Here is a 23,661-nt window from a genome sequence, read left to right as displayed (position 1 = left end):
TGCTAGCGATTGGATTTGAATGTGCCTCTAATTGTGACAAAAAGCAAGTCTCTGCTTTTAGAATGTATATGCTGTATCTGTGACAACAAAAGAAAATATTGACTAGGTGAGATTTGGAAAGAGAAGTCTGAAAACCAAAATGAAAGAGCTAGAAAGCAGCTCTATCATATTTGAGAGTGCACACACTGAAATCAGAATGCGAAGATACCTACATGGGTCTTTATAACATTGCAAAGAAGTGATTTGATATTTTTTGCCCTTGATTACCGGTATAACTATAAAAAGAAAGGGTTGTGCTATAATCACTGCACTAACAAATCAAAGAGGCAAAACCTGTCCCTGCTTGGGTGGATGCTGTTGGGTGGATAAAATCAGAGAGGAATTATTTAATGTGACCTTTCCCACACAACAAGAGAACAATTGTTGTTATAATTCAGGTTTGTTTTTAAAGCATAGTCATTAAAAAACTGCTTATAACACATTTTTTTCCTGGAAATCTCTCCCATTGTGCATTGTCTCTGGCCATTAATTCTCTAATTATGTTCCTGCATATATTTAATTTTTGATCTCCTGTAGAAGGAACCATAAAGTGAACATTTTATATAAAGACAGTTTTATATTGCAATGTAACCGCTGCTATTGATGAAACAACTTTCCTGGGACTGTCTTTTGTCTGTCAACAAGTTCTCCTTATCATCTCTGACATACTTTGTACTTTTTACATGGTTGTCATTATTCTTATTTCAAAAAAAAAAAAAAATTAAATGCAATTCTGGATACTAGCAACATTTGGAAATTTAAAATATACTTTTGTGTTCATAGTGTACTTTAAAGTAAGTGTGATTTTGAGGGTGTATGCGAGTGTATAGTTTTTGTAAAATTCAGCATTCTATAAAGAGCACTGCCAACATACAGGGGCATAATTAATGTAAAATTGTAAGTTAATGTCCAGGACACTTCTACTTTTAAAATATTATAAATAATAAAATTTGCATCTACTGCATATGTATAAGATCTATTCTATATTATTTATGCACCTCCGTTGTAAGATTTAGGTAACATAATTTAAATATGCTGTCTAACTCTCATTAAATCATTATTGGAAAAAAAGTTGGATTTTAAAACTTTGAAATCATAATGAAATCTCTTTCCAACAGTTCTTTGAAAAAATCAACATCTAAATATTCCTTAGGATATTCGGTGAGAAGGGGCACCTGGTTGGCTCAGTAGGTTGAGCATCCAACTCTTGGTTTCGGCTCAGGTCAGGATCTCAGGGTCCTGGGATCAAGCCCCGCCTCAAGCCCTTCCTCCAGCCCTGCCTAGAGCCCCACGTCGGGCTCCACACTTGTTGCAGAGTCTACTTGTTCTTCTCCCTCCCCCTCTGCTCCTCCACCCACCTCATGCTCTCTCTCTCTCTCAAATAAATAAAATATTTAAATAATAATAATAAAAACAATAATATTCAGTGAGAAAATTGCAGTAGTGCCTAATTTATCGGCTTCACCCTGGAATATGATGTACCACACAAACACATTTTTCTGACTATTGCAGTTTAGCCCCTCCTTTTTTTATGAAAATCAAGTGAGATAAAATATAGTAAAGTGCTCTATAAACTTTAAAATGCATTACAACGGATACTGTTATTTTTATTATACTACAAACTTGCTTTCAGATAATTTATTTCTGAAAACTTTCCAAAATATTTACTTTCCTGCCTTCTTAAGCAGCATATATGGAATACAATTTTCCTGTATTTTCTAATGGAGATGTATAATTATCACAGTAATTGTGAGATTATGACATTTTACAAAGGTACCGTCTGCAATATCTTGCCCCTGATAATGGCTCCACATTGTTACATTCTTTTTGTTGTTGTTGTGATGTTCTTTCAGTTCTTTTATCTGTAGTGTTCTATCCTCTCACTCTGTGAAACTGTCTGTCAAGTTGGCTTTTTTCACCCCCTCTTTGTTCTCCTCCCTTCTTTTTCTTTCTAGTTTACTACTTGGGTCTGTGATAGTTTAGGAAAGGAGATAAACAATCCCCTTAGTTGTGTCTAAACAGTAAATTGGTCTGGGTGAGGATCCAGTAGTTTCCTCTAAATTTTGGTGGATGTGTTTTATTATACAAGTTTTCGGAGTTTATATTCAAGCTACTAAATATGAACTTACGGAACAAGTACATACTGAGTGGCCAGTGTGTTTCAGGTACTTAATTATACAGACGTAGTCCTTGTCTTCAGGAAGCTTACAATCTACTTAGAGAGACAAAACTAAAACACATGATTAGCCAAATATTTAATCAGACTGGATAGGTGCTATGGAGAAGAAATGCAGGATGCTCTAAGCACACTTACAACAGGGCGCCTAAGCTAATCTAGGAAGGCTTCCCATTTCTTTTTTTATTTTTTATATGTTCAGTTAGCCAACATACAGTGCATCATTAGTTTTTAATGTAGTGTTCAATGAGTCATTAGTTGCATATAACACCCAGTGGTCATCACAACACATGCCCTCCTTAATACCCATCACCTGGTTACCCCATCCCCCCACACCCTCTCCTCTGAAACCCTCAGTTTGCTTCCGGGAGTCCAGAGTCTCTCATGGTTTGTCTCCCTCTCTGATTTCTTCCCATTCAGTTTTCCTTCCCTTCCGCTATGGTCCTTTGTGCTATTCCTTATGTTCCACATATGAGTGAAACCATATGATAATTGTCTTTCTCTGCTTGACTTATTTCACTTAACATAATCCCCTCCAGTTCCATCTGTGCCGATGCAAATGGTAGGTATTCATCCTTTCTGATGGCTGAGTAATATTCCATTGTATATATGGACCACATCTTCTTTATCCATTCATCCGTTGAAGGACATCTTGGCTCCTTCCACATTTGGCTATTGTGGACAGAGGGCTTCCCATTTCAACAGAGACCCAGATGAGGGGTGGAATTAAGGGTGCCAGATGAAGAAAATAGTGTATAAGGAAAGTGAGTAGTGCTCAGAAAATGTTTCCAGAATCTTCTAACTAAGTGAAATGGCTAATTTTAAAGACCTCTTAATAAATGGTTAGCTTACTACATAATTTCTTTCAAGGAATTTTAAAAATTCCTTTGATGATTGGCTGTATTTCAACTTCCTTTCACTTGCTTCTCCTTCTCGAACTTGGGGGAATTCTTCTCTAAATTCTCAATGCATTTGCTATTTAACTGTGGAGTATGGCTCTTCTGGAACCAGCCACTTATGCTGCCTTCCCTTGAGGACAAATGTCCAATTCTAGGCTGTACTCAGCTCTCAGTCTGATTGTAGAACTCCCACTGATGGCAGTGGGCGCCGAGCCCATATATCTAGGAAAGTACCCTGCCCTCTGTGTCACTCTCAGCCTCCTCTGGCACACAGCCTGGAAGCCCGAGCATCCATGTGAGTCTCTAAGGAAACGTTGCTCTCGGCAGTGCCACACCAGCAAGAGTGTGAATGGAAGCAGAGAAAATAGATGAAAAGGAAGGGCATGGCATCAGGACTAGCACCCGTGATTCTGCCAACCAGGGCAGTAGGAGGAGGGGTGGAAGGAATTGCAAACATTTTTTTTTTTTTTTAAGACTAGACTCTCTATTTCATATAATCGGCAACTTACAGCCACAGATTGATTTTTAATAATTACCATACTCCCTAACATATGCAAGGCCTGGGCAAGAGTACAGATGGAGGCCTGAACTGGGGACAAGCCCTACCCCCTTCCCACCGCCGCTCCGTTCAGGAGCACAAGGGGCCTACTAAATGTCTGTGCAGCCTCCATCTCTCGCCTGCCCCCACCCCAGACAGCCACACCCTTAGGAGAACTGACCCAGGGAAGAGGCCCAAATTGGCCCTGGAAGCGGGCTTCAGGCCATTTGGACATGGAATTTCTGGAAATCTCTTAACCACTCACTAAACTGTACTGCCCTTCAATAATGGGGAAATTCATAATGGTTTGAAATTGAAGATGCGTGGGTTTTAAGGATGAGAGAGGGCTGTGCAACTTTTAAAATGTGCTTTCAAGTCAGTGCTTCTCAAACTTAATGTGCATGAGAATAATCCAGATATCTTGTAAAAATGCAGATTCTGAGTCAGTAAGTCTGGGGTGGGGCTCCAGATTCTGCATTTCTAACGAGCTCCCAGGTCATATCTGTCTATAGCCCACACTCCGGGTAGCAAGGCCTATGAGAATATTAGTGGTTTCAGTTGTGTATGGGTGTGTTTGTGTGTGAACATGCTGTTATCTTGGGATGGGAAGTTTTAATACTGAGTGTAAAAAGGAAAATCATACGGTAGCCTGAGTTTAAAAGACACAGCTTTTAGATTTATCGTTATTAAGACTCTCGTCTCCGATGAGATCCCAGACAACAGCCTCTCATATCTATTCCTCCTCCCTATTAATCTGATATCAGTGATGTCACCGAGTCTTATCTTTGAACTGGGCTCTCAAGTGTCTCTGTAGCAGCCTTCTAAAACCTTACAGATTGCTAAGATACGTATCAGAGCCAATGCAAGACTAAATGTCTCTTGGTGTAGAAAAGAAATTTTGATTAGATTAAACAGCTGTCATCTCTGAAATTTCCCTCTCTCAATCATTTCCTGCTCCCAACAAGCTCTTGTATGTTGCTTTCTTGGATGGATGCTGCTCTTGGTACCCTTCTAACTACTCACGTTAACTAGGACTTGTAGCATGGAACTGATCGATACTTAAGAATAGCTTCCCAGCTAAAACGCCGTGGCACTTGGCTTAGAGAGATTTTACTCTGGTATCTTCTTTTCCATAATAGATGTCACAGGTTGCACTGCTAAAGGCAGGTTTGAAGCCATCACGAAAGTTGTCACTTTTCGTTTTACTTAGATGCAGTGCCATCTAAAGTACATACGTTTTCAAAAGCAACTTAATCTCAGTGATCAAGGTCCCCGGAATGGTGAGACATGGCAATTTAAAAAGGTCACATTAACGAAGATTACATAATGGAAAATTGACTAATGTTTTAGGGATAAATATATTTCTAGATTGTGTTAGTCTCCATTTTTAAAATAAAATGTGAAATATTCTGCTGGGGAGTGGACTAAAGCCTCGCCCTGAGAATTTATAGATTATTAACTGAAATGGCAGTTTTCTTGTTAGCCATGATCAAAGTGATTTGGGAATGTCTAAAAACATGTGAAAGTTGATTACACATTTTATTACTGGCACCACATTGACTGGCCACCCATAGGATGGAGCAATTGTGACTGTGGATTAGTTCCAACTAGCCTCGGGGAAAGAGCACACTGAGTTGAGACCTTTAGAAAGCATTTATTTGCTTGCCTCATTTAATCAAGTGACTTTTATAATTTTCCAGCTTTTACCCTTATTTATTTCACATGAGAGAGAAAAAATATCTTATTTCTGTACTTTAAACAAAAGATATCCACCCTTCAAAATTTCATTTCAAGACACAAACACCTCTCTTTTTTCAAGAAATGTATCTGTTTTGTTTTTCAATGAGACAAAGACATCCTTAAACAGAGGAATTCTACTTGATCTTGAAGTACCCATCATTTGTCTTCAGAGTCACACTTACCTATCAAAATCTTATCCATGTTTTGAAGGCCAGTAAAATACCTTCTCTTTTAGGAGATCTGTATTCCTCTAGTCAGAATTACTCTCTCGTTCTTTTGTATTCTGACGGCAGAATTTATGCACAGGTAATAATAAGTCCTTTATATAATCTTTGTGGAGTGCAACTAGATATGTTTGGTACTAGAAGGTGAGCTCCTGGGGAACACTAATCAGTATATATTACTTATTTCTTATTTAATGTATTTATTTAAATGTATTTTTATTGTTATTTTTCCAAAAGAGCATAACCCAGTGCTTTCTCATAATAAAGGTATAGTGTATAATGCTTGAATTAAATCTTTCTAATTGTCAATGACTATGGATGAGTGCATTGTGAATGAATTCATTAAGATCACCCAATCATCATATTGACTTTTTAAGAAATCACCTAAGGTAAATGATTCTTATAAAGTATTAGAGCCCTGGCAATAGTTCAAAATTTAATATTTGAATACAATTTGGATAAAGGAAAATCACAGTTTAAAATATGCTTTGTGTCTAATGAATCTCTTTAATATGGAAATTTTAACCATTTAAATGGTGTTTTTCTTATTTTTAAAAATCCATGGAGCATTTACCTCTCTTGTCTTGAAAATAAATAGAATCAAGTATACTCAATGTATAGCTCATAGGATAGCTGGTATGTCAAGATCCCTCCATTTGCATTCCAAATAGTATTTGTAGTTTGCAAAATAGTGTACTACTCAAACTAACACATAAATAAAAAAACACATCCAATGAGCATTTCTGCATACTGTTTACTATTGTAGGAAACTAAATAAGACAGGCCAATAGAGAATCAGAGTCAAAATTAATGCTTAACCCCCGGCTCAAGTTTTAACTTTCATTTATTGCAATAAAATATATGGGTTTATATATTTTCTTTTCTGCTTTCCTTTTTCTTTTAATGGGTGACCTTGGCAAATCTTCCATTTTCCCTATTTTTAGAAAATTGTTAACAAGTCCACAGGCATCAGAGGAAATATACTCTCTGGAGTATTAGAACTCAAAAAAATGGTATAATGATAATCTACTCCTTTAATTCAGAGAACTCCTTTACAGTGGCATGAAGAGGATTTCAGATGAAAAAATATACAAATTAGTCATTTAAATTCAGGCACTGAAATGAGAAAAACCTGGGTTTACTGACCAGTTCTCTCACTTACTACTTGAATGACCTTGAGAAAGATACTTCATCTCCTCCAGCTTCAATTCCCTAATCTGAAACAATGGAGATGATAACAAGACCTTTGCAGGTTGGTTGGAGGATTCTAACTCATGTAAAGCACTTACCACCGTGCCTGGCACAGAGCGCATCCTGAAATCGGGGTGACATTGTGTGGTGGGAAGATCTCGCTCCTGACAGCCAGACCTTGCCATCCATCAGCTAGTCAGGCACTGAGCTCCTGAGCCTGTTTGTCTCTTCACTGAGTGTTTCTGTTTTTGTTTACTCCCCAGCAAAAGGGGACACCACATTGTAACAATTAGAAGAGAAAGTGAGAACCCTCAAAGTCAGAGAAAGAAAATCAAAGCAAAGACTTAGTCATTAAATCTTCCAGAAGGAAGGAGAAAGAGGAGCTAAAGCTTGATGGATTACATTCTGAGTGCAGTTTCTTAAAAGGAATTTTCTGTGGTAAGGGACAATGGAAAGATACCAAGTTACAATACAAACCAAAGGGCAAGCCTTATGGAAATCAAAGAAAGTGACACTAGGAGCACATTGTAGAATAAGGGAATGTTTGAAAAGAGAGGGCTATGTATTTACCATTTTGCTTGATCTACATATCAAAAGCATCTTCCAACTGTGTATAGAAGATCCTCGCAGGAAAATGTTTCATATGAAAAATAAAAAAATAAATAAAATAAAGTAAAAAAGAAAGAAAGAAGAAAGTGCTGGAGGCCATGTCATTTTTTTTTTTTTCATCGTATTCTCTTTCACAGATTTCAGGCCAGGTGTGACTAGCTCATGCAAATGAATACCTTCCCAATCGCCACAAAAGCAAAAGAAGATACTGGGAAATACAGCATCCCCTGTACTTAGAATGAGATAACCTAACTGAGAAATGGAAATGACTGAGGAAAATTAAGTGGCCTCAGCATGAAAAAGCACAGCTTATTTTTTTTTTCCATCTAATAACCTATTATGTAATAAATAAAAGTCCACCGTGCTTGTTAGGAAAAAAGAAACTTTTGCTTAGCTAACTATAGAAATATTTTTATTCGATAATATATTTTCCTAAGTATTTTGAATCAGTAATATTGAAATACTGAAAGTCAAATCTCCAATGAGTTGAAATCAAGTGATTAGCTATTTGAAAACCCATTATTCTACCCATGTATTAGGCCTCATCTCTATAGCAGAACCCTTTTTGGCAAAAATTTTTCCTTAGCAAAGAGATGTCAATTTTTTACTACAAGCCAGTTAATGGGAGTTTAAGTTTGTTTTCTGTTATGTTGTTGTTTAGCAGGAAAAAAAAAAATCTAAAAATTTTTAAAAATTAAAAATAATAATAAAATAGTCTGGTATTAGAAAAAATAAATTATTTCACTCAAAATGAAAGTCCTAACACTCATGAGTCAAATTTGTGATTTACTTTGATTCAAAATTCATATCAGGGTTTTAACAGGGAAATTTCGTTAATGCTACCTGCAGGATTACAGAAAAGTGTGGAGAACACACTGGCTTTTAGAAGACGTGGATTCCAATCCCGACTCTACTGTGTTCTAGTTGGGACACTGGGCAACTGTCTCACCCGTCCTGAGTTCCATATAAAATACTGCTATAACTGCCTATTGTTTATGTCACATTGTTATTGTGAGATTTGAATAAACTAACAAATGGAAATAACTCATTACAGTTCCTGAAATATTTGGAAGACAAGAACATTTCCCCACAAGAGCACCGCTATCTAGACAACTGTTCAAGTTAACCTCCCTCTTCCAACCTATTGTATTAGTTGTGTTAGTTATTAAGTTCTTACTTTCTACCTCCTTTCTCTCCATTGCATCTTTTTCATCTTCTCTTACACTTCCCAAAGAAATACCCTCATTGCCTTATGCCTTGACTAAAAGGATGACCATGTAATTCACCCTTACTTACAGACTCAACTTCTGCCAACCCATTCTTTATGCAGAATTCTTTCTGGTAGAATAAATATAATTATATTATTTTCTGCTTAAAACTCTTCATGACTTCCTGATGCCCATAAAACAGAATTTAATTTCCCTAGAGTGATAAAAGAGGCATTTACGATTAGGTAGTTCAACATCAACTTCTACTTATCATATACGCTATGTAATAAATGCACTATACTATCCTTTCCCATGGATTTCTATCTTTGCACTTGCAGTTCCCTTTGCCTATGATGTATTTCCCACCCTCTGACAGTGGACAACTATTCGTCTTTAAGACACAGCTGAAATGTCATCTCCCACATGTCACCTTCTCAGAGCACATAGGAAGAATTTATCATTCCTGTAGGACTTATTTCCATTATACCACACCATATTTTATTAATTACTTGTTTACATGTCTGTCTCTACACTAGACTATGAGCTCCACTGTACGGCATAGAGCCAAGAATGTGATAGGTAGTATTTGATAAATATTTACTGAATTAATGACTGGGAACAATAATAAAAAATCGATGATGTTACAATAGGTCTGCTCATGAATTAACGTCCCGATTTTGCAAGTGCCTTCTTATTTTTACTGTATATTTGTAGCCTCTGTCCATACAGGGGACCAAAAGAAATGGAATTGAGATCATTTTTTAGGGAAGTCTAAAAAAAATAAAAATAAAAAAATAAACAACTTTTGAGTCAATTATATTGATATTACAAGCAAATGTATCTTTGGCCTAAATTGTCTCACGTTGAAATGTCTCAATTTACTCTGCTTGTTTAGACACAGCATGAACACAGAGGTATTTTTATTATTCTTAGAAAACACAAATTTGAAATAGTCTATTCTTTCCCTTTGTGGGCAAGCACCAAGGGAAACAGGACATGCATGCAACAGCAAACTGATGTTTATATATGGCTTCATCACCAAGTCTCAAAGAGTTCTCATTCAGCACACTTTGTACCTTGGTTCCCCTTTCTACAAAAAGTACCTCTGCCCTGAAGTCAGTTGGTCTGAACAGCGACCTTTAATTTCTCTATTCACCCAGGTTGCAAATTAATGAGGGGTGACCAGCGTGTGATCACACTCACCAGCAGCTGAGTATTCGAGTGCTGAGCACTGGCGTGCCTTGGGGTTTTGGGTGCTGAAGTGCTGAAGGTTGGTGCTCGGCAGTGTGGAGTTTTAAAGCAGGTGGCGGCAGCAGCTCAGCCCCGGTAGAGGCTGTTTTCCTGGAGAATGGTCAGCCATGCCGCAGCAGGGATAGAATGCGAAGTTCCAAGGACCAGTGGCCACCATCCATTTGGACTGATAACCTAGGCTTCAACAGTTGGTGTGGAAACGATGCTTACCTTGTGCTGAGATTCAGAGAAGCCATTCTTACCAACAATAGAGCCAACAAATGTGTTTGGCAACCTTTTTCTAGGATCCAGGCACTCTTGGTGTCATTAAATTCATGAGTCTTCTAGCATTGCCCCTTGCCCAAAGGAAGTTTCTCTAATTTTTAATATAGTACAAATTTTTTCTGTTGGGTGAGGGTTTGAGTTCTTTAACTGGAAACTTAATTCTTCCCAAAATTCTTATTTCCATGCAATTACCATAAACATAAAAAAAAAGTACCTCTACCTTTAGGATGCTGTGGATTTTAATGAGAAGATTCAATGGCAACTTTTTTTTTTTTTTTAATCAAGAAAATAAGAGAGAGGGTGCCTGGGTGGCTCAGTTGGTTAAGCGTCTGCCTTCGGCTCAGGTCATGATCCTGGGGTCCTGGGATCGAGTTCCACATCGGGCTCCCCCAGCTCTGCGGGGAGCCTGCTTCTCCCTCTCCTTCTGCCTGCCACACCCCCTACTTGAGCTCTCTCTCTCTCTCTGTGTCAAATAAATAAATAAAATCTTTAAAAAAAGAAGAAGAAGAAAAAGAAAATAAGAGAGAAAATGAAAACGTCTTAGAGGAGGCCGGCCTCAGTAATTAACTTCATTTAGTGCCTAGCATAGTGCTGACAGTGAATAAATGTTCCTTGCTGGTGATGAAATACTAAACATAAGAACCTGTGTTTCCAGTTCTGCACTGTCTTAAAGCTGCTATTATTCAGCATTTATTAGGTACCCACAGAGTCTGAGGCATAAACATGACAAGTAGAAAACACACAGTCCCTAACCTCTAAATTACAAAAGACAGATGCACAAGAAAGTAGGTGGACCTCGAAATTGTTTCCAAATGGCTGTTTGTAGGAGGATTTAGAGAGTAGGAAAACCGAAGGGTGGCAGGGTGGGGTGGACAGGATGGAGTGTTAGGAAATGGGAGGAGTAAGAGGAGTTAGTGTTTTCCTAAAAGGAACAGGGTAGGAAGTCAGACCAATTTCCAGAAGCATGCGAGTGAACAGGAGAGATCCACTGGTGATACTGAAGAACCCAAGGGAACAATGAGGGAAGAGGTTTTTCTATTGTCTCTCCACGTCCTCTTTGCTAGTAGGGACTCTTCGTCTAGCTTCTCTGATTGGCAGCAAGAGAAGAAGCATGATCATTTTGAAGTAAGACACTCCCATGCTAAATGAATGGGTTTGCCATTTACTGGCCTCAGTTCCCTCATCTTTAAAATGGAACAGTAATACTTCAAAGACTTGACCTAAGAAGATGAAGCATGTAAATGACCCACACTGGTGCTTTGCACATCCTTCAGGAAGCAAATCCAGAGCCCCTGGACACTTAGGCTAGTATTCTCATCTGTGACATCCCAATTTCCTGCTTTGTTTGCTTTCTCCTTCTCTTTGTCAAAAGGAGTAAGATTATCTTTTAGAAAGACAAGATCAAGTTTAAACAAGCAATATTAGTAAATATGTAGACGGGATTCATGTTAATGCTAGGCTTCGTTTCTTACTGAATTTAGGGCCAGTGACATTTTTAACCTAGTTAGTAATTTCTTTTTGCCAGTCAGATAGAGACAAAAAAAAATCACAGTGGGAGCCTTGTAAAATGGCTCTTGGGGCCCTCAAGGGCATTTCTCTCAGTCTTTTCATCAACAGAGCTGGTCTATATCGTAAGTCTTATTTATAAGGAGGCTTTCAGGCAATTTCACACTGCTTTTCTTGGATGCAGCCCCCAAAACATGTAAACCCAAGGGATTAGTAGCGACTTAAAGGGAAAATAGTGTAAAGTTACACCGTGAACTGAGGCTGTGCAGTTCCCCTGGGCTCCTACCGTGAATGAAACTTATCTAAGTGGCCCAGTCCACTCCCACACTGCCAGACCTGCAGCCCTTTGTTACAACGTGCGGGAGAATTGCTCAATCTCAGGGGGCAGCCGAGTCCGTAACGACCTGCTTTGTAGAAACACACAGGAGTTCTCGATCTAGGAATGAAAACTTAAACCTCCTTTTATATTTCTTTGTTGACAGTTGCAAGCAGGGCTGTGTAGTAAACAAAATGTTTATTCTGGCAGTGTTGCTTTCCTAGGCGGTTCAGATACATTTATTGAATAGGGCAGCAGCCTGAAATGGAAATGAAATGGGAGTATCATCTGAGGACCATGGAGAAGTCCTGAAAAAGGCTGACTGTTCCCCAAATGCAACCATCGTGAGGCTGGCATACTTACACCGATGATCTCATCCGACCAATAATTAATAAGCGTGAATTAGGCTAATGAAATCAGATAGGGTAATGCAAGGCAGCCTCCTGCTTGTTAGCATTGCTATTTTCTTCATTATTTAATCTCTGACAGAAACCGAATTTGCTGCTCGAGGTCTAATTGGGCCTATTTGACTTTGAAACAATTTTTTTAAAAGTGTTCCAAAGAGGCTTTACGAAGGTATAATTGTGAAAATATTAAGAATCTATAGGATAACATGCAACATCGGGAACATAGATCAAATCAGAACAACTGCAGGCATTTCCTGATCCTTTGATAAGACTAAATTGCAAGTAAAGGAAATGATGAAGCGGAATTTTTTTTCAAGGCTGGGGTTTTTAAAAGGCAGAGATCCTCCATCCCCAAACACCAGCTTCTTTAATTTTTGACACGCACAATTTAGTAAATAATCAAACTGTAACATCTCTCTCTCTCTCTCTCTGAGGGTAAGCACTATTGTATGATCTGGAAAAGTAATGGGGATCCAAACTGAGTCCTTTGGCCTACAGAATGGAGTGAAGAAGACTTGACCTGGAAATGGAAAGGGGAGACCACCTTCTGTGATGAGAATGTATCAACTGCCACTGTATCTTAAATCTGCAAGAAAAGGGTGGCTGTGAGTCTGAGGTGATTTGGTTCTGACTTGAGGCTCCTCTTCCAAAGAAAGCTCGAGAATCTGCAAAAGGAATCAAGGGCAAAGGAAGCAAGCATGTGCTTTGCATTCTTCTTCCCATTAAGCCGCATGCGATTAAGGGGAGCCCCGTGCTAACTGGAACTGTTTGCAGGCCATTCCAGTGACTTCACTTTTTCTCCTGTCTTCCGTTTGAGTACACGTGCCAAAAAGGAGACAGGAAGTATGCATTTGTGAGTAAGGGGTTAAACCCAGCAGGATGTGTGATAGAATTACAGCATATTTCCTATGTGATAATATTGGATCTATTTTGAGATTACTTATCAGTTGGTTATTGTGCTAATAATTGCCATTAAAATTAATCCTACATTTTGGGAATTAGACAACGAGCTAACAAGTTTGCTTTTACACAGAGCTCTCCAAAAGCAATCTGGGTAACTTGTTTCTGGAATGCAGCTGTGTAAGTTTTCATTAACATCTTGCAGGTGGAGCCTAATTTTAGTTCAGCCTTGAGAAGGGGGAATTGTATTCCTCACGATAGGCCCAGACCACAACAGCAGCAAGGCAGGTGGGGCTTCACCGAGCACTTGTTTACTTTCCTGTTTTTTAAAAAAAACAGATGATTCATGTCGTTAATCATACAGTTTCTACTTGATTTTAACATGTCTTCAACAGAAGAGTCTGGAGTACATTTGACCTACAGTTACTCAAATGTGAAACAAAAGCAATGAAATGGAAAATGATAAGAAAATGAGCATTGACTCCTAAATATAGTGGAGGAGAAGCCAGTGAATGAAGTAAAATTTAGAAATACATCTGTTTGGCTACAAAAGCTTTTCAAAAAGCAACCTTCCAGATTCCAGTTTGGCAATTTGAAATTGGCTCAGTTAGAAAGTTCAGTATTTTTTTTTTTTTTTCTGCCATTGCAAGGAGGAAACTCTTAGGGGAAGGAAGCAGTTGTTGGGGAGAGGGGAGATGAGGGGTCAGAAAGGACAACTAAGATAGGGATTGTTTTCTCTTGCAAGTTTCTACCCCCCCCCCCCAAGCAATCCTTTGCATCTCAGGGAATGACTGGTAATCAGCTTAAATTTTAGGTCCAAGGAAAAAACATTCTAGGGATTCAGAGAGTGATTAATGACAGTAATTCCTCTTCTAATTTGTTTAGGAAATATCTTAAGCTCATGTTAGACTTCCAGGGCACAGCCCCCGTATCTTTGCTTTGTTTAATGTGTTTGAGCACAGTGAACCTACTGTGTGTATCTCTTTGGGTGTGACCACGGTGTGATATGGCCACAATACTGCGTCGAGTCTCCTGGTCTTCTGGCTTAAACAAGCGCCTTTGAATTCTTCTGCCCTGTGGGGTGTGCATGAAAATTCCATTACCTCCACAGAGAGGTGGCAGCTCCGTGTGCATATTTGTTTCTTTCAATTCAGTCTCTTGGAATGGGTGGAATTTGTGATTATGTTGTATAGGAGTCTATTGTTCTAAACCTTAAAATAAACCTTTTTTTTTTCCTGAAAGCCCTCTTCTGGACCCTGAAGGTCACTGTCCAAGGGCTTCGCCTTTCTAAAAATTCTTAACCTGGGATACAGGTTTGTCCATGAATGAGCTTCAGGGTACTCAGGAACAAAGTTTCTTGTGTTTTTTTTTTTCTTTAATAGTTTTTTTGAATGTGCATTTTTGTCTCAGGACAGAGTCCATAGCTTTTCTTGGGTTCCCAAAAAGAATTTATAACCCCCAAAATCTTAAGACCTATTGCCTTATACAGAATGCTTTCAAATAAATATAAATCCTTATTTAATATGAAGGAAATACGGTAGCTTCCTTGGACTAATGATTTTAACTAAAATATACTATTTGTCAGCCTTCCTCATATAATGAATCTCAGTCTGAATTAGAACTAAGCTCACACTATAAGTCTGCCTCGTTCCCTCCCCTGGGATATCATCATTCTTCCCTTATCTTTAACCTGTAACTATGCTAAATGAGCATCTAAGAGGCTATTACATTTTTAGATGTGTTTCTTTATCCAACATATATTTGTGAAGCACCTATTATATTGATTTCAGAAATATCCTACAGTCTCTCTCTTTAGGGTCCCAGATCTGTGGCAAAAACAATCAACTAGGAAAAGAAACTCCACTGACTGATATGTTCGTAAAAGGGGAAAACATTGTGTGAGGCTTCAGATTTTCAAAACATGTTGTACATCCTCCTTTTGAGACATAAAACAAAGGTTAAAAACAAATGACTGTGACCCTTTGACAAGAACCATACCACACCCAAACCTGTTTGTTCTGCCATCCCATTCCACCCACCCGCAGACTTGGCAGGGGAGGGGGCCGTGTGGGTGACAGAAGGGAGGAATGGACCTTTAGAAGTGGCTCCCATGAGTGGAATGGGAGGAAAGGTCATCAAAAGGCAAGGAGGAACCAGTTTGTTGGAGATTTAGTCTAAGTAACTATTTTGGACTGATTTGATCTTACGGATTGCCTAAAGTTCCATCAGATGGTGATTTTGCAACTGTCTTGAGGATCGTGCTACTGGAGATTTCACACACACAGAGGCCTTTCCATTTTCTCGATAAGACCCTATATTTGGATGAGATCCATCTCTCCTGGATACCTGGAAACTCAGACTTTGCTGCTGTTTCTTCCATTCCCCAACCTCTGAGGCTCTTCTCACTCTGTCCCCAATTTTTCTTTGACTCCAACATATCCACAGGAGTAGGAAGACAAAGAAAAAGGGAAAGAAGTTGATAGGAAGCAGGAATGGAGTACTTCCAATTCTCTCTGGTGATGACCCAGACTACCAAGAACAGATGCCATAGATTTGATCTTCTCAATATTCAGTTTGCTTTTAGCCTCATTCAGAGTGTAAAATTCAGTACCCAACTTCTATTCATCATGAAATCCAGGACTATCTTGGAGAGGATGAAATGGAGTTGCAGCCCTATTTCCAAAAACTATAAAAGGTTGTTTTGGCTATCTATAGAGAGGGCTCAGTTTTTGAACATTCCTAGTTAAAAATCATAGAATTGGCAAGCTGCCTTCCTCATTTCTAGGTTTTTCATTTCTTTGTAAATTTTTCCTACACTCCTCTCTAGGCAAACCTACACTTTTCCTGCTGAGATTCCTTAAGTCATAGAGTAAAATGTCACCTACAGGAAACATGTGATTCATTTCACTCTTGCTGGTAGGTACATTCAGGATTCGACTTCAAGAGGGTTATTTCCCGTTTTTAATCTAAACCTTATTGTGCTGCCTGCAGTGGGAGCCTCAACCACAGCTGCTGAAATAAAGTCTTTATAGAAACACTTAAAGAAGACCTGTTTGTTCTGGTGCTGCTTCTGAAGAAGTTCCAATCAGCAGCAGGGTAAAATTTATGGGATGCTTATGAGATTTTGGTTTCTAAAAAGAGCACACATGCCACAGAGAATCTGAATATATTCTATGAAAATTGTACAGACCTCTCAACCAGCACAAGGACATGCACAGAAAATTGGAGAGGTCACGGTTTGGCAGGACCACACTCAAATTGTCCTAGACAAATGAGATAAATCCTGTTTAAAGACTTAAAGGAAAATAAAGAGAATCTGCAACTTCAACTGGGAGCCCTGCCAGCGTCAGTGTTATCTTTAGTTCTAGGACCCCGTCTTCAGCATTTATTGGTATCAGCTCTGTTTATTTTCTTTCTTTTTTTTTTTAGCCTACAAATTGGGTAAGGATAAATGAAACTTTGGCCCAAAACTCTGTAAGTACATGAGAATCTCTACTTTGTAGAAAAGAAATAATAATATAAAAATAGAGACTATTTTGATAGCTCATACCAATATGTTTGGGTAGGGTCTACTCTTAGTTTTCTTTTTAGACTTTTGATTAACCAGGGTTATGTAGGTTGAGACAAAATGGCTTTCGTATACATATACATATAGATCTTTATAGTGTAATCAAATTTGATGATATATTTTAAAAGTGTTTATACCCACCCTACGGCCAAAGGAAGAGCCAGTGCTCAACTAACTCAAATCAGGTGGGATAACACGTGTGCCAACCCACGTTCACCCAGCAGTCAACGGTGTTGGATGCATTCCTCTGATGTCAGGCTGTGGTGTGCCGTGCTCTTTTTTGGATTACTGTTAGATAAAAATAAAGATGGGGTAGAGTAAAGTGAGACAAATATTGGCTTGTTTAAAAAAATGAGAATTGGGCGGCGCCTGGGTGGTTCAGCCGGTAAGCGTCTGCCTTCGGCTCAGGTCATGGTCCCAGGGTCCTGGGATCGAGCCCGGCATCCGGCTCCCTGCTCAGCGGGGAGCCTGCTTCTCCCTCTCCCACTCCCCCTGCTTGTGTTCCCTCTCTCACTGTGTCTCTCTCTGTCAAATAAATAAATAAAATCTTTAAAAAAAAAAAATGAGAATTGGTTGGGGCGCCCGGGTGGCTCAGTCGTTAAGCATCTGCCTTCGGCTCGGGTCATGATCCCAGAGTCCTGGGATCAAGCCCCACTTCGGGCTCCCTGCTCAGCGGGAAGCCTGCTTCTCCCTCTCCCACTCCCCCTGCTTGTGTTCCCTCTCTCGCTGTGTCTCTCTCTCTCTCTGACAAATGAATAAATGAAATCTTTAAAAAAAAAAGAGAGAATAGGAAATTTACATCAAGGCTTATAGAATGGTAATAGGCATTATTTTTGCCAGTATAATATTTAATAAAACACTAAACTAGTTGTCCATACTTTAAAAATTGGAGATTTCACCAAAAACAAACAAACAAACAAACAAAAAAACTGGATAGCTGATTTCTCTAGGGTAGTTGAAAGTTCTACTACCAGTGGCCACCACATGCCCCATGGCAACTCAGTACCCTACTTCCTGTTGCCTTGTTCCCAGTCTCCTCACTCATTAACCTTTACTTACTGGGCCTTTTTAAGCATTTGTTTTTTGCACCCATAGTGCAAAAAGACTTTTATACGGCCGTCTCTTGAAGTCATGACAGAGGTAGGCCTCCAATACAGGTCTACTGCTGCATTTTTTTTTTTTTTTTTAGATTTTTTTTTATTTATCTGACAGAGAGAGAGAGAGCACAAGCAGGGGGAGCGGGAGGGGGAGAAGCAGGCTTCCCGCTGAGCAGGGAGCCCGATGCGGGGCTCGATCCCAGGACCCTGGGATCATGACCTGAGCCAAAGGCAGACGCTCAACGACTGAGCCACCCGGGCGCCCCATAATGCTGCATTTTTTAATCATAAAATGTTCACGCTGGACCGTGTGGTTAACACATTCTTCTCTACTCCAAGGACTTCCTGCTCCACTGAACTTCCCACAGTGACCTAAGAGGACCTGTGCCCTGTGTCCCCATGTGGTTGGTGTTCCTGTATTTTGCACACTGCCTGCTTGCCACTCTCCCCCTTTTTTTTTTAAGATTTATTTATTTGTTTGTTTGTTTGTTTTTAAAGGGGGGAGGGGCAGAGGGAGAGAGAGAGAATCAAAAGCAGACTCCCCACTGAGCACAGATTCCGACTCAGGGCTCAATCTCACGACCCTGAGATCATGACCTGAGCTGAAATCAAGAGTCAGATACTTAACAAACTGAGCCACCCAAGTGCCCCAGCCACTCTCCCCTCTCTTAACTAAATTTTATTCTAGTGTTCCACTCAAAAGTCTCCTGCTCTCTGCAGCCATCTCAGAGCCTGCCCACAGCTTCCCCCCTCTCTTCCTGTCATGGTTTTTTCAGCCTCTCATTTATTCAATAAATGTCAGATGAGTGGATAAAGAAAGCAAAGAGTACTATCATGGCAATGCACTAGTTTGCACTTGACTTTCTCTTCTTCCCAGGTCTATGTTGGGGTGAAAACATCACAGCTTCCTTCTCTGTTTAAACTATGGGTCACTTTACTTAATAATAAAGACTTTTGGGAAGAATGATATTGAGCCACATCTATCACAGGCACTATGGTCAAACTTTAGGCAACTTCTCTTTGGGGTAATCCAACACAAAGCTTGTTGATTCGGTATTTTTAATATGTTTATTAAGAGTACCGCTAGCTTGAGCAGAGAAACTCATGTTTCCTTACCACTTTGGTAAACAGGAGAAAACATGAATTCAAAGTGTAGAGAAGGCAATACCCTGCTTTCCCCCCAGCAGGAGACAAATTGGTGCCTGGCAGGGAAAATTATGTGTCGAAAAATGATGCAGAAAAGATAAGGGCTAGCCCCAGTTATTGATTCATTACCCAAATGTTTGTTAACAGCTATTGCATTTCAACACTAAGCTAGGCCCCGCAGAGAAGTAGATATGTAAGTAAATAAGAGCCGTGGATATTTTGGGTGTAAACAGGCATCTGAACAGGGTACAGGGGATACAGGGGAGACAGCACTAGGCCCTGCTCAAAGAGATCAACAAAATCCATAAATAAGTTGACCCTGGAGCTAGCCTTAACAGATGAAGTATATTTTGCATTCACTTTGAATAGGATATATTTTATTTATTTATTTGTCAGAGAAAGAGAGAGAGTACAAGCAGGGGGAGGGGCAGAGGGAGAAGCAGGCTTCCCACTGAGCAGGGAGCCCAATACAGGGACCTGGGACCATGAGCCGAGCCGAAGGCAGACGCCTAACCAACTGAATACTCAGGCATCCCTTGAACAGGATATTAAGGACTGGTTAGCATTACAAAATAACTTAGAAAGATGGATTCTTCTTTCATGAGGGTATAGAGCATATGAAAAACACTTAAGAACATAATGGGGACATAGAGAAAGCACACAGTGGATGCAAAATAAATGAGCAGTACACAGTCTCCACATTCTACCTGAGTTTTGTCCTGGCTCAATTATTTGCTAACAGTGTGACCTTGGACAAGTTGCTAAACTTCTCTGTGCTTCAGTTGCTCTCTGTTTTAAAAGGAGATGACAATATTATCTACTTCATAAATTGTGGCAATAAATGAGATAATGTATGTATTTAGCACAGTACCTGGCACATAGCAATAAAAAAGTTAGCTATTAGAATTATTATAATATAATGCAGTGTAAGCCCATATAATATGTTGCTTTGAAATAGCCAGCATCAAAGAAAAGATCATGTATTTCAAAGCACTTAGTAATGAAAACTTAGATAATTAAAACAAAAAAGAAATCTAATACCTAATATGCTTTGCATCATTTATGTTTCAGTTTTGCATTTTATTCTCCCTCATCTTAGATAATGAAGCCATACCAGGGCTCATAATTGCCCTTCTGCAACTAACTGTTCAGTATTCAGTTTCTTGAATTTTTCAGCAAGGTTCATCTTCCAGCTGTAATGCATTAACATAATACTACTGTGCTGATGCTTCCAATACTGCATATTACCAAAGAGAAACATTCTCAGCAACAAATTTTTACTTTCAAGCTGATTAAAAATTGTGAAAATTTTTTTGTCACATACCCACACATATATACACGTATCTCTTTTAATAATGCAATATATATATTATTTGATACTCCCCATCAGAATTAGTTTTATTATTAAACATATTTATTAAGAATAGTTTAGGAATATTGAAAATAATATTATATGTGTACACGCACAATGTTCTTCTGGGGGAAAAATGGTCTTAAAAAGCCTTTTACTTCCTGACAATTCTTTGGTTATTTCTGTGAAATTCATATTAAACTGATGCTTTAGTCTTTTCTAGCTAGAGTAAAATAACATTTTAAAGAGTCTTTCATATCGGAGGACTTGACATTCTCTTGATAACTTATCTTCCTTTCACTCTCTGCTTACCCACCAGAAATAATCTTGGGCTTTTCTATGTAATAAAAATATATAGTACTCCATGAAAGAATGCAACTCTTAAAAATACAGTGTAATGAAAGTACAATTAGGGAAAAATTATATCGTAGAATATTATAAGAAGATAAGGGCTTTATTATTTTCTAATATCCACTCAAACTGGAATAACAAATGTTATGCCATAGAAGTTCTTTCCTCTTTCAAAGGTATTTTTCATTTTACAAAATTGGGATCACCCACTATCCTGAAGAAAAGGACGCTGTCCTCTATTAATCATTTCCGTATCACCTCTTGGGCTAGCACAGCCATGTTTTGAGATTTGTGTGTAAGCAGCTTCAGAATTCTTCCGTCTGTGTTCCTCTGTTGTGTTCTGGGCTTTCTGCATGTTCTTGGGCAGCACCTCATACCACTACACTTTCATATCTCTTCCCTTCTGCCCAAGTCCAAGTTTATTTCCCAGACTGACAAACTGTTCATAATTTTTTATAGGGAAATTTAGCCTTCCCTTTATCTAATGTTGCCCATCAAGCTATGCCCAAAAGGACCTTGACTTTCTCAACTTGAATATCTCATCCAGATTTATCTAGTTTTTTTTTCCTTAACAAAAGAATCATTCATGTGTGATATAAGTGTTGCTCCTCCCAAGAAGGCAAAAAATAGGGGTCTTCTTTCTTTTATATAAAACAAGATTGTAGGGCTTTTTTCCTCTTCACTATGCTGATTTTTTTTCCAACAAATATTTAAAAGTGTGTTCAACATGTAAAACTTGGTGCAGAACAATTCAGTCTTTATTTTCAATAACTCACTTTACAGGACCGAACCCCAAGAAGGTGAAACAGATAGCTACATAAATATGTTCTGGTGTCTTCAGGAAAGAAACAACTTCAGATGTGTTTATGGAACCTCTGCCAATTATTTCTGAGGTATCATGGAGAATGGGGAAGAATCAAGAAAACTGAAGATGAGTCTATGCTGATCTGATTTTATTAGAAAGGAAAAAAGGTTCTGTGAACTGCAAACCAATGAGTTTGACATCAGTCTTTAACAATATGTGGACAAAATTATTAAAGTAAAAGTGAGCATTTTGAGATGATGTCAGTGACTATTAAGAATCAGTATGGGTTTGGGGCGCCTGAGTGGCTCAGTCGGTTGGGCGTCTACCTTCAGCTCAGGTCATGATCTCAGGGTCCTGGGATTGACCCCACTTTGGGCTCCCTGCTCAGCAGGGAGCCTGCTTCTCCCTCTCCCTCTGCTGCTCCCCCTGCTTGTGCTCTCTCTCTCTCTGTCAAATAAATAAATAAAACCTTAAAAAAAAAAAGAATCAGTATGGGTTCACTAAGAACAAAGTAGCTCCAGGTAATGTATATTACTTTTACTCTTAAAAACAAACAAACAAACAAAAAAAAAAAACAGTATAACTGAATTTTGGTAAGTCTTTTAATCAAAATTCTCATACATTCTTAGAAGATAAGTTAGACTAGTTTATAGGATGGTTAGAAAGTTTCCAAAAATGGCAGAATTACCTCTTTAAGAACGATGAAGAATGAATTTTGGAGTCTCAGAACCTCGTCGGTTCAAATTGAAGCCCTGCAATTTATCAGCTATGTCAATTTGTGCAAGTTGCATAAACTTCCTGAACCTTAATCTCCTCAACTGTAATGAGGGATTAAAACTATCTATGTCATAAAGATGTTGTGCTTCTTAAATGATATAATGTACATGAAGTGCTTTTTACCTATCTTCACATAAGTGCTCAATAAAAATGATAGGTGTTATATTTTATTCTCATGAGCTAAGGGTGATGGAGTGTCAATCTGAAGAGAGATCTCTGAGAATTGTACTATCATTTTTTTTTTTTTTTGCCAGTGATTTGAAAGAAAACATGGAAGTCATAATAATTATATTGGCAGTGTCCTTGCTTTGCTGTGAGCTTTTTCAGCAAAGTGACCGTGTCTCTTTGCCTTTGGTATCATCACTGCCTGATATCGCGCCTGACCCATAGTAGCCACGCAGATGTTTTTCCAAGAATGACACAAAATAAAATATAGTAACTAAGATATCGGGTAGTAAAATCAGGATTCAAAAATGCCACAAAGAATTAGAACAATGACCAGTACCAAATATGAGCTGTAGTATGCATGGATATAAAGTCCTCTATTTCCAGGGGCGCCTGGGTGGCTCAGTCGTTAAGCATCTGCCTTCGGCTCAGGTCATGATCCCGGGGTCCTGGGATCGAGCCCCGCATCGGGCTCCCTGCTCCGCGGGAAGCCTGCTTCTCTCTCTTCCACTCCCCCTGCTTGTGCTCTCTCTCTCGCTGTCTCTCTCTGTGAAATAAATAAATAAAAACCTTAAAAAAAATAAATAAATAAAGTCCTCTATTTCCATCCAAAACTTCAACGGCAGTAAGAACACGTCGCCAGAGGCTGGATTAGAAAGAATTTGGTATGAAAAATATTTAAACATTTTAGTTTTGTAAAAGTTCAAGAACTAAGAATATGATAATGATGCCAACCCCTCCTCAGAATGCATTTCCCATGGGCGCCTGGGTGGCTCAGTTGGTTAAGCGACTGCCTTCGGCTCAGGTCATGGTCCTGGAGTCCCGGGATCGAGTCCCGCATCGGGCTCCCTGCTCGGCAGGAAGTCTGCTTCTCCCTCTCCCGCTCCCCCGTCTTGTGCTCTCTCTCTCAAATAAATAAAGAAAATCTTTAAAAAAAAAAAAAAAAAAAGAATGCATTTCCTGCCTTCATAAAACTCTAAATTATTAGAAATAGAGTGCAGAACAAGACAGGCATCAGTATCCACGTACTTTGCATAATTAGACCATGTCTCAAGTAATGCATTCAGTTCTGATGCCACATTTAGAAGAGACAGGGACAAACTGGAATCTATCCAATATGGTGAGAAACCTTA

The 23,661-nt window shown here is 38.9% G+C and overlaps 1 protein-coding gene across 30 annotated transcripts in view; it reads left to right on the top strand.

Moving 5' to 3' along the window:
- Positions 1–23,661, top strand: part of ADGRL2 (adhesion G protein-coupled receptor L2) — a 609,188-nt gene that overhangs the window by 314,069 nt on the left and 271,458 nt on the right. The gene's annotated exons all lie outside the window — the stretch shown is intronic.

This window comes from Phoca vitulina, unplaced genomic scaffold (assembly GCF_004348235.1).
Source record: "Phoca vitulina isolate PV1807 unplaced genomic scaffold, GSC_HSeal_1.0 scaffold2, whole genome shotgun sequence".
NCBI classification, from domain to species: domain Eukaryota; kingdom Metazoa; phylum Chordata; class Mammalia; order Carnivora; family Phocidae; genus Phoca; species Phoca vitulina.
The sequence above is the reverse complement of the archived record's forward strand: the minus strand, read 5'-3'. Positions and strand labels throughout refer to the sequence as shown.